This window comes from Mastomys coucha, unplaced genomic scaffold, assembly GCF_008632895.1.
Source record: "Mastomys coucha isolate ucsf_1 unplaced genomic scaffold, UCSF_Mcou_1 pScaffold12, whole genome shotgun sequence".
NCBI lineage: Eukaryota > Metazoa > Chordata > Mammalia > Rodentia > Muridae > Mastomys > Mastomys coucha.
The window spans coordinates 10363883-10372425 of NW_022196894.1; the positions used below are offsets into that span (position 1 = coordinate 10363883).

The 8543-nt window shown below is 43.3% G+C and overlaps 2 protein-coding genes and 1 pseudogene across 8 annotated transcripts in view; 2 read left to right on the forward strand and 1 right to left on the reverse strand.

The window, feature by feature from the left end:
* Positions 1 to 1206, reverse strand: part of Parn (poly(A)-specific ribonuclease) — a 138439-nt gene extending 137233 nt beyond the window's left edge. Inside the window, exon 1 of the mRNA XM_031363092.1 lies at positions 933 to 1206. The gene's annotated coding sequence lies outside the window, so the exon portion shown is untranslated. The remainder of the gene's footprint in view (positions 1 to 932) is intronic.
* On the forward strand, positions 769 to 7467 carry LOC116085550 (annotated as a pseudogene). Of its 4 annotated transcripts, none has more exons than XR_004116647.1 (3): positions 921 to 997; positions 5048 to 5136; positions 5863 to 7463. The product of XR_004116647.1 is annotated as a periphilin-1 pseudogene, transcript variant X2 (transcript). The 4 variants fall into 4 exon arrangements; XR_004116652.1 differs by lacking the exon at positions 5048 to 5136 and adding an exon at positions 1837 to 1904 and having other exon boundaries at positions 961 to 997; XR_004116639.1 differs by lacking the exon at positions 5048 to 5136 and having other exon boundaries at positions 769 to 997; positions 5863 to 7467.
* The window catches only part of Bfar (bifunctional apoptosis regulator), a 37878-nt gene continuing 30223 nt past the window's right edge, over positions 889 to 8543 (forward strand). For 2 of the 3 annotated variants that reach the window (XM_031363095.1, XM_031363098.1), the window contains exon 1: positions 889 to 997. The gene's annotated coding sequence lies outside the window, so the exon portion shown is untranslated. The remainder of the gene's footprint in view (positions 998 to 8543) is intronic. The other variant, XM_031363097.1, reaches the window with a different exon arrangement.

Consider the following 8543-nt stretch of genomic DNA (forward strand, 5'->3'; position numbering starts at 1 on the left):
CTGGCTGTCTCATCCTAAATCGGGTTTTGAGAGAGCAGCCCCTGCTGGTTTATAGGAGAAAGTGCTTACAGAATTGGCTGCTAACTCGTTTTTATAAAGATAGAATGAAAGGGCAGGAACTAGGGTCCGTACAACACTTGAATAGGGTTACAGTTTACATCAGATCTGAGAAAGAGGAACTCTTTTTCCCCTTGGTTTTTTAAGTTTCACTATGAAGCTTTGGCTGTCTTGGAATTCACTCTGTAGACTAGACTGGCCTCGAACTTACAGAGATCCGCCTGCCTAGCCTGGTCTCACAATATCATAGATTGAAAACACAGCACCATTGAGTCCTCAACAGATCCAGATCAAGGTGCATAGCTGCGGAGTAAACCTGAAAACGCCATTTTATCCCAAATCCCGACCCTATAAATGAAACTTTTTTTTTTTCGAGACAGGGTTTCTCTGTGTAGCCCTGGATGTCCTGGAACTCACTCTGTAGATCAGACTGGCCTCGAACTCAGAAATCCACCTGCCTCTGCCTTCCAAGTGCTGGGATTAAAGGCGTGCGCCACCACCGCCCGACTAAATGAAACTTTAAGCACTGCTTCTGTGGTTTTCTTCGTAAATGTGAAGTTGAGATTTATTATGGTGCATACGGGCACTGTGAGAGACTGATGGCTGAATAAAGCTAGCTAAACTCCGGAACGCAAACTAGCTGGAACTTCCAGACCGCTGTCAGTGACTTCTGTGCTTAGATCGGACGAAAAAGAGGAAGGGGCGGGTCGCGTTGGTGCGCATGCGCCCGCAGGTCCCGAGAGCAGCCCCTCTAGGCAGCCGGGAGGTCGCACAGAGTTGAGAGCTTAAAGCGGTCTCTCCTCTATGGTTGCGGGAGCGAATCGTGGTCGGCCCGGAGGCCTAGGTTATTTCCGGAAGTGAACCCTGCAGCTTACCCTCTACTTCCGCGGGGTCCTGGCGTGTGGCGGTGGTCGAGTTGGGTCCCAGGACTAGTAGCGAGGTGAGCTTCGGCACGGTATAGGGTGGTAATGGTCCGGTAGGGCGCTTGGCTTGAGAGTGCGGCGCGGGAGACGAAACTGAACCCGCTCCCCGAGCTGCGCTGGCGGGGTGGGCCCAGGCCAGCGGGCCCCCTCACTGGGCGCGTCCCGGCCAGGCTGCGGACAGTAGCTTGGCGAAGACACACGCCACCGCGGGTCTCTAGTCCTCGCCCGCGTCGGGCTCTGGGTCAGAGCCACTCGCCGCTGGAGTGGTGACAGAGAAGGGGATCTTGTTTCCACTCACTTGCGGGCCATGGGTGTCCGCCACGTCGGCTAGATCCGACACACTTTCCTGTCCCAAGGCAGAGGGTTCGTAATGGGAAATGCGGATAACGGAACATCAGACTCCAAAGTGACGCTGGGGCTGACCTAGAGCTTAGCTCTTCTCATTCCCATACTCACACCTCAAAAATCGTGTGCTAAGGGGAGAGAGAGAGAGAGAGAGAGAGAGGAGAGAGAGAGAGAGAGAGAGAGAGAGAGAGAGAGAGAGAGAGAGAGAGAGAGAGAGAGAAAGAAAGTAGAGAGAGAGAGAAAGAGTGTGTGTGTGTGTGTGCGCGTGTGGAGAGAGAGAGAGAAAGTGTGTGTGTGTGTTTTAAGAGAGACGATGTATCTAGCTGGGGACCTTTAACTGGGCAAGGGGCGAACTCCTAACTTTGGTTGAGAAGAGAAAGTGGGAGCCTTATCACGTCCTCAACTGTCGCTGTTGGGCCCTCTCCACGGAAGCCCATTGTCCTGTCCTTGGAGTGGCTCCAACTTCACACCAGGAGAGGCCAATACGAAGGAGTTTTCCTCTCATCTCTAGGTATGGACTGCACGTGCCAATGAAGTTTTATTTATTTTTGTCACTGCTATTTTATAAGCAGACTGGATGTATCCCGACCCAAGTGTACGATATATGCCTGGGTATATCGTCCATAAACCTGACGGGAAAACCGTTCTCTGTCCGGGCCTGTTCAGACACACACACCCTTCCTGCCCCCCCTTTCTCTCTGGCATTATAAATGCTAACTATACTGTAGCCAGCATTCAGTAAAATGTGACTGTTAGTAATGCTGTTATCAGTCAGCAAACTTTTTACCTATCTGTGGACGCAGTTTGACATCTAATCCAACAATCCTTTAGCGATGATATTAGTGTGGACTGACAAATGGGAAATAACAAAGCTCAAGAACAAAGGGTGACCAGATAGGGAGCTCAGGTTAGCCTCACTCTGAAGACTTTTGGGTTTTTTTGTTTTGTTTTGTTTTGTTTTTTGCTTGTTTATTAGGGGGAGGGGGTGTTGAGACAAGGTTTCTCTATCTACTTGTGACTGCCCAATAACTCAGACCAGGCTGGCAGAGAATGCACAGAAATACACCTGCCTGTGGAGATTAAATGCCACCAGGCCTGGCTTGTTTTGTTTGTTGGGAAAGGGTTTATGTAGTACAGGCTGGCCAGGAATAACTCTTGGGCTTCTTTCTGATTTCCCTGGCTTTCTGAATTGAGTAACAGGAAATGGAAAAGGGAGAAAATGAAACTCTTGAACTGAGTCTAGAAATCTGGACTTGTGCAAAAGAGATTTCCCTGAGTGGTGTGTACACTGCTGATGATAGAACCAGTCAGCAAACACTCTACCAGATAGTCTAGATTAGGTAACACGGATAAACCTTACACAGTTAACTTGGGTTTGGAGTAGATTAACCATCAAAGACAGTTTGGATCTTGTTTGTAGATACTTTTGACTCAGAAATCTTAACAGATGGGAATGTAATGATCCATATAAGAGAGTTATTGACAACCATGCTGATTAAGCCAATAAAATTTTTTAAGTCCTTTTTATTGATGACGAGACCATAAGTGGGCTTGTGCCTCTGAAAATATCTCTTGCTCTTGGCTCAGGGATAGAGTTTTTAAACGCAAAAACTTCAAAGACCTTAATTATGTCAAAGTTAGACGAGGATCAGAGTAAACTTTCATTCCTGGCCGGGCATAATATTAGATGTAACCTCAAATGGGTTGCCAAGGCAGACATTGGGTTGGGGGAAGGGGAAAGACAAAATACATTCAAAACAGGATGGCATTACCTTAGTCATTTCAGGAGGAATATATGAAAAAAAAAAAAACACTCATGGAGCATAAATTTATAGGTGGTCATGAACAGAGTCTAATCTTAGTAATAGAAGGCACTGTTCTGAGTTCTGATATATGGTTATTATCCTCATTGTACAGGTGAAACAAAGAAAGGTAGATGACTTTCCCAAGATCAAGCAGCTAATGGTTTGTTGAGCTAAGATTTAACTTGATCATTCTGGCTCAAGAGTTTGTGCTCTAAGTGAAAATGTTAATTTGACAGCCAGACATGATGGTGCCTCAGAATTTAACAAGCCAAATCCTGGTGGTGCAGCCCATTAATTACTTGGTAAACCAAGGCAGGAAGATCGCAAGTTCAAAGCCTTAGTTCTGTGGATTGGAGCTGAACGTACTGCCTCTGTAGTAGAGTGTGCTTAGAGTGAGCAAAGTCCTGGCTTCAGTTTCCAGCACTAGAAAAGTTAGTTTACTACTTTGTTATTGTTCACTGAATAAAACCACAACTGTAGGTTTTATTTTGCTTTATTTTCTTTTTTTGTACTAGGGAGTATTGTTTTGAGATGGTTTCATGCATCACTCACTGGCTGGCAAATGATGACCTTGAAGTCTTAGTCCTTCATCAGCTGCTGGGATTACAGGCTTGTGTTATCAGATTCGGTTTAGTGGGGAAAATTTTTTAGCAATTTGAAGGGAATTTTGCTCTAGGGAGATAATTCAAACATTGAAAAAAGGGATTCATAAAAAGAGAATAGGAAGTGAGCATTATTTTTCACTTTAGCCATACTTAGTCTGAGACGTAGTTAGGCATTTACATGCAGATTACACGTAGTCCTAAACTTCAGGCTCATGATAATCTGCAGAACTTGTTTCTAGTACATAGTCAGGTCCATATCTATGGATTGGCATATATGCAAGTTCAACGGTGGATGAGGGGAAAAATTCAGTTCAATTGTGAGTTGGAGAATGTAGCTCAGTAGTATGGTGTTTATCTGCCGCGTACAGTGGTCCTGAGTTCTACCTTCAGTCCTGCCAGAAAAATCCAGGAAGTTCCAAAAAGTACCATTTGATTTTTGAGGTATGTTAAGCACTACACTGAATCAAGAGGAATGAGGCTGTGTGTAGGTGCGCACACCCTTCAGTGGCTTCCTACCATTTCACAGATCTTTAGCCTCTCCAGCTCTCTGGGCATTGTTTGCCTGGTATTTTAATCATGTGTACTTTGTAGTCAAGCTTAGTGTGGTTGCTTGTATAACAAGCATGTTAAAAGATGACTAAAGGAGCCTGGTGGTGGTGGCACAAGTCTTTAATCCCCACACTTGGGAGGCAGAGTTCCAGGACAGCGAGGCTACACAGGAACCAGAGGGGCTGGAGAGAAGACAGAGGGATATAGGAGGCAGTACGTAGACCACTTGTAAACACTATCCTTGCCCAGAAAGGACTTGCACACCTACAAATCCTATCACCCCTGGGAAGTCATAGAGCAGATACCAAAGAAGGACTGAGTATCTTCTGCCTTATTCTCAGACATTCTAGTTCAAGTTCTTGAAGTTTCCTATGGGATTCTATTGAAGGTATTAAGAGTTACATTAATAGTCAGATATTTATTTGCTTCAATTTTCATCTGCAAATATTTAGAGCCCCACTTTGTAGCTCTGTGATATAGTAGGATTCTGTAACTTGACTCTAATTCAGGGAGACCCAGATTTGGAGAGACAAATGTGGCAGGAATAGTATGTGCAAAGTATAGGAATAAGGTCAGCAACTGCATTTTGCTTTTCTAAGAGTAGATGTGACTTAGGAGGGCTGCTGTATTGGGGAAGAGCCTACAGAACCTGGAGTCTCCTACATTTGAATCATGTCATTAATTCTGCTTTTGGCAGGGTTGAGAGTAAATGGGTTTGCATAAAGGAAAGTCTTAATTCTATGATAGATTTACTTCCTTCTAGTGCAGTGGTCCTCAGCCTGTGAGTTTCAACAAATTTGGGAGTTGAATGATGCTTTTGCAGGGGTTGCTTAAGACCATCAGAAAACACAGGTATTTACATTAACAATTCATAAACACCAAAACTACAATTATGAAATAGCAGCAAAAATAATTTTATGGTTGGGGTGACCACACATGAGGAATTGTATTAAAGGGTTGCAGCATTAGGAGGGTGGAAAACCATTGTTCTAGTACCTTAATAGGAAAAAAGAATACAGAGCTAGGTCCTATGACTAAAGATTGGTTAGGGCGGGGTGGTGGTGACTCACCTTTAATCCTAGCACTATGGAGGCAGAGGCAGGTGGATTTCTGAGTTCAAGGTCAGCCTGGTCTACAGAGTGAGTTCCAGGACAGCCAGGGCTACACAGAGAAACCCTGAAACATGCTATGTAGACCAGGCTGGCCTTGAACTCACAGAACTCCTCCTACCTCCATCTCCTGAATGCTGAAATTAAAAGGTATGCAGCACTACTCTCAGCTGACTCTTGTTGATATAACCAGCACAGTATTACTCTGAAGGATTGTGGGTGAGGAATAGGCCCTTTTCTGATACAGATCTTAAATTGAAGAGACAAGGCCAACCTGGGGAGAGTTAGGTTTACAGAATGACTTGTCTTAAGATTTGGTATGGATAGGTATTGATCCTCTGGGCTCCTTTTTTAAAGTTTTATAAATCTATTAGAGGTGTACACTAACCTTTCAGAGTTTGTAAGGTGCCCATCAATTGTTCCTACAGAAAATAATACAAGACAGTTTTACTTAACTTTTACTCACCAGCACATGCCAACCAGACCTCTAACTGCTCCTGTGGCAGCCTGCGTGCCAGCATTCTGGAACCTGGAGCCATCAATTTACACTGAAACTCGTCTCCTACAGTCCAGCCTATCTAGTGTGCAAGTGAATTTTGAAGCTAGTATCTCAGTGGCCATCCAAAGGACTGCTAGGATTGATTGTCTTGGTGAGCTTGTGGCTAGCCCAACCTTCCATGCTTCATATCCCGGTCATCCTTGGTCACCGTCCAGGATCAGTGTACAGAAGAGACAAGATGTGGTCTAACAGATCATATGATGAAGTACCTCAGAATGTCTCCAGTGATGAATCTGCCCTGAGGAAAACGAGCGATGATCTTTTTGCAAGCCGACAGCATGAGTGCGGGGATGAGAAAGATGACTTTAAAAGAAAATGTTCCTCCTCTTCCCATTATTCAAACCAACAGTCTCCCCATAAAGGGGCTTCCTGTTTTTCCAGAAAATCAGGTGTAAATGCAAAGAACTCCCCACATAGCAGATCTGGATCCAGTGGAAGGCACTCCCCAAAACAAAGCAAACTGCATTCTTCCCATGGGTCAGAGCCTAGGAAGTCCAAGCATGCTCATTCCTCCTACAAACGGTGCAGTGACGAAAAGCCAGAAGAAGATAAAAAGAGGCCTGGCAAGTCTTTGAAAACATCTAGAGACACACACACAGAAAGTTCTTCAACAGTTCCTTCATCAGAAATTTTAAACAAACTCAAAAGGTTTGATGAAAAGGGACTTCCTAAAGCTGCAAGCGGGCAAACTGTAGAAAAGCCAAGGATGGCAGATGAAAATGACTTACCTAAAATTTCTGAGTTTGAAGTTGTACTCGCAGAATTTATGGATCAGTCACAAGAACCTGAGTCAAAAATAAAAGATAACCAAGTAACCAATCGCCGTAAAGCAATAGTGTCAAAAACCAAGGAAATCGAACAAGCCTACTACCAAGACTGTGAGACCTTCGGAATGGTGGTGAAAATGTTGGTTGAGAAAGACCCTTCTTTAGAAACGTCCATTCAGTTTGCACTTAGGCAGAATTTATACGAAATAAGTGAGCGCTGTGTGAAAGAGCTCAGGCAGTTCATTGCAGAGTATGATGCTGCCGCCTCCTAAGAACTGGTGCTCTAGCAGAAAGTGTTTCTTGATTGTCATTCCAGAATTGTATAAATACTTCATATATGGAAGTTTTGTGATGAAATAACTTCAGTGTCTAGTAAACATCTGAAATGGTCAGCTTAAAACAATCTTCAGAAATGTTTCTATGTATGGAACCTTATGATTCATGCACTCACCAGTGCTCAGCTTGTGTCTTAGCCTGATGGGGAGGCTTGCTTACTCATGGTCTGTGGTCTTCCAAGTAGATGAATGGATGGCACAGTGTACTTTACAGTTAGAGACTGAACTTTATAGTAAATGGTAGCATGTAAAAATGTTAGAATTAGAGTTGTGATTTTTATTGACTTTTGGCTTGTTTTCCTAGGCTTTGTTGCTTTTATTAAAATTATCCTACATTAAAGTATGTTTTCTTAATAAACTGTTACTTTGATACCTTAAGAGAATAAAACATGGAAATGAGCTCAATCTTCAAAGGACACATGAGTTTGTAATATGAGTTGAAATTGATGTATCTGTGAGGTACTGGGGATTACACTCAGAATTTTGTTATTCTAGGCATTTGATCCACCACTGAGCTGTAATCCCAGCATCAAAATGAATATTTTAAACCAGCTATTATTAGGGCATGCGTTACTTGGTAACTCCTGTAAGCTTTTTACTTTGGGAGTATTGTGGTTTTGGGGGGGAATTTATTTTTGTTTTTCTTTTTCTTTTTTCTTTTTTTTTTCAAGATGGTTCCTCTGTATAGCCATGGCTGTCCTGGAACTCATTCTGAAGGCTAGGCTGGCCTTGAACTCAGAAATCCGTCTGCCTCTGCCTCCCAAGTGCTGGAATTAAAGGCGTGTGCCACCACTGCTTGTTTTATTTTTCTTAATAGCTTTCTGAGTTATTGAATGACTACTGCATGTAGTGCAGAATAGGTCCTAGAATGTCTGCCACAGGGATAGCAGATTACAGGCTCAGCCTGATGCCCTTCTCAGCCTGCCCTCATCTTACCCAACACAGTTTAAGGCAGTCTGTTCAGACAAGTCAGGGTCTAATGGAGCATGTTACCTTTATCCTAGTGACCTCTGGCCTTCTCCACAAAGAGTCTTTTTGGAATTGGAAACACAGTTTTAGACACTGAAAATGCTTTCTGTCTTATTAATGGAAGAGCCTGGTTTACTGACTACAGGAATTCCACTAACATTCTGTTCTATTCACTGACAGTTGATTCTTACTGCTGTTCCTGACCTTTTCCTCACTTAGTCTGGGCACATTAATTTTTATATGGTAAAAGAGATAGGTGGATACTTTTTGTATTCTGCCAGCATTTATAGTGTTATCCCAAACTAGGCCTGGCCTCCCAATTTGATTGTGAATGTTCTCTGTGGAACATTCTAAGAGCTAACAGTTTGAGTTCATGTTCTAGATAGTGTTATCAAATCCTAGCTTGTTTTTCTCATCTGTACCATTGCAGCACTTTGGTGTATACTAGGTGATAAAGGAGTAAATCAGTTCTTCCATCTCATACTTATTACATTTAGGATAGTATCTTTTTTTTTTTTTT